Below are 2,500 nucleotides of genomic sequence, written 5' to 3' on the forward strand. Positions count from 1 at the left end.
ATCTACTAGGCTACATTTCCATCCCTACTATACTCCCTACTGACTAAATGTAGGCTACGTGAAGTTGCCCCTCTCTCGTTGTTTGTTCATATGCGCGGATGAGATGGAAAGCCTGGCTGTGCCAAACATTGTTTAAAAGTTTTCATCAAATTTTGGTCGGCACACAAGGTTTTGGACATACTAATTTAGTGGCACCTGGGCTGCGTTTGGTGCATTGATCAGTCATGTAGCCTAGCGAAAAAGACAGCCTGGGTGACAGGATGAGATCTTCCTCGGCTGGCGAGCGCTCAGCATGTGTGCGCGCGTTTCCTTCTCTCCCAAGACCAGACAGTTGCTTACAAGTCAAGTTGAGCACGAAAACAGCAAAGACAAGGTGATAGGCCTATTTCATTCAAATAGGGCCTACACGCTCCAAATAAAACATTGGTCGGAGGGATTTTCAACCGGACCGTAGCGCGAGCAGACAGTCAGTGTGAAAAGCCAAGTCTACCGGGAAAATCGCCGCTCGCTTACCATCAGTGCGCGAGCCCTGAAAATCGCAGCTCGCTTACCATCAGTGCGCGAGCCGTTGAAACAGTGAAGTGGCATATCGCAACAGCACATGCGGATTAGCCAAATTATATGCAACAAAGTCGCCAACAAAGCGTGGATTTAACGTCCTTTTAATAGGTAGCTTCGGTTTCTTTTCACCTCATGGGGAAAGCATAATTTCCATGCACTGCACGAAACTACTAAGCATAAAGTTAGCGATCAAACAAAAAATATTTGTTGTTGTCATTACAGCATTTAATAGGCTATGGCTGTTGTTTAAAATAGCCATTGGATCGCCAACCGTCCCTTGTATTAAGAAACAAAAGTATGGATATGAGCTGACATGGGACTCAATGTCGTTAAAATGCAGGGAATTGCATCTAATTTTTTCCCGTTTTTATTCGTTTGCGTAATAATAGTTTTTCTGTGCGTTCCGGGACCTCTGTCCAACTCATCGTCGCTGTGATGTCATATGTGTTTTGCGTTCCGGTACCTTGTGATTTACAAATTAAGCACTGGGGAGGGGGTATAGGCAGGAATCACTGATAGCTTTGGTCAGGCCTAGGACAAAGTCATATGCAAGCCCCCCCCGACACACTCAGTACATACATACAATGTAATGGGAGCCAATTCCTCCCCTCTCCATGGGCCTGGCACCACTGACCCGTCTGTCGGATGCCCTGGGGGCAGGAATCGCTCACCTTTGACCCCTTGGCGAGGGGCCGCATGCGGCGACAGCCAATGACCCGCGAGAGAGTGGCTAATCACTTCCTCTTCACCCTATTGCCGGCCGTGTGTGTGTGTGTGTGTGTGTGTGTGTGTGTGTGTGTGTGTGTGTGTGTGTGTGTGTGTGTGTGTGTGTGTGTTTCAGTCGAACAGCCAGCCAGCCCCCGGACACAGCCACAGCACATCGCGCTCCAATGGAATGACATCACACACACACACACACACACACACAGACACACACACACACACACACACACACACACACACACACACACACACGCACACACACACACACACACACACACACACACACACACACACACACACACACAGGAACACAGGAGTGTATACATATAACCACGCACTCACACACAGGAATGTACACGTGCATACACACACAAATACACATTCACACACACTGGTACACTCATTCAAACACACAAAAGCACACACAAAAGCACACACACAAGCACACACACACACAAGCACACACTTCCCCCGGCCCGGTGGCTGTGAGAATACAAGGGGAATGTGGTGCATAGGCGGTTCTCTTTGCGAGCCGATATAATCCCTGTGTGTACCGAAACGCATGGCTGCCCTTGGGGCGGAGCGACACTCACGCTCTCAACACACACACACACACACACGCACACACACAAGCACAAGCTCCACTACCACCATGGCCCCGGAATATGGGAAAACCGGACTGCAGTGGCCAAACGTGATCGTAGAGATAAGCACCATACGTAGAGGCTAGCTCACTGTAAACCTTCAGGCATTCCACACTGGGAAGTACAACACAGGCTCATCCCAGCTCGTCCTTTTCTGACTACCTTTGACCAGGTTGCAATTTTTGACGTCGAGGGCATACCAGACACCTCACATGTTGACTAAGGGCCCAAAACCTACAACTTTCCCTAACCCTAACCATCAGTGAAGTTATGCTGCCACAAGGGGGCGCCTTTGAGGCGCACATCTCATTTTTACTCCAAGGGCATAACTTAGATGTCAAAAATTGCAGCCTGGTCAAAGTTTGTCAAAAATTGACGAGTTGGCATGAGACAATGTAGAAAAGGACAACTCATTGTGAATTCAGAAAATCCACACTCCAGATGCGAAAATTCCTCAATGCACTTAGGGAAGCATGGCTTACTGTAAATTTGGAAACTGCACATTGGGGAGTGCCGCTCCAGAGTGACCAAACGTAATCCAAGAGATTGATTGGGAAATACAGTACACACAC

At 48.4% G+C, this 2,500-nt stretch overlaps 1 protein-coding gene across 2 annotated transcripts in view; it reads right to left on the bottom strand.

Annotated features, from left to right (window-relative positions):
- cap2 (cyclase associated actin cytoskeleton regulatory protein 2) overlaps positions 1-2,500 on the bottom strand; it is a 44,320-nt gene that overhangs the window by 25,582 nt on the left and 16,238 nt on the right. The window lies entirely within an intron of this gene.

This window comes from Engraulis encrasicolus, chromosome 20, assembly GCF_034702125.1.
Source record: "Engraulis encrasicolus isolate BLACKSEA-1 chromosome 20, IST_EnEncr_1.0, whole genome shotgun sequence".
NCBI lineage: Eukaryota > Metazoa > Chordata > Actinopteri > Clupeiformes > Engraulidae > Engraulis > Engraulis encrasicolus.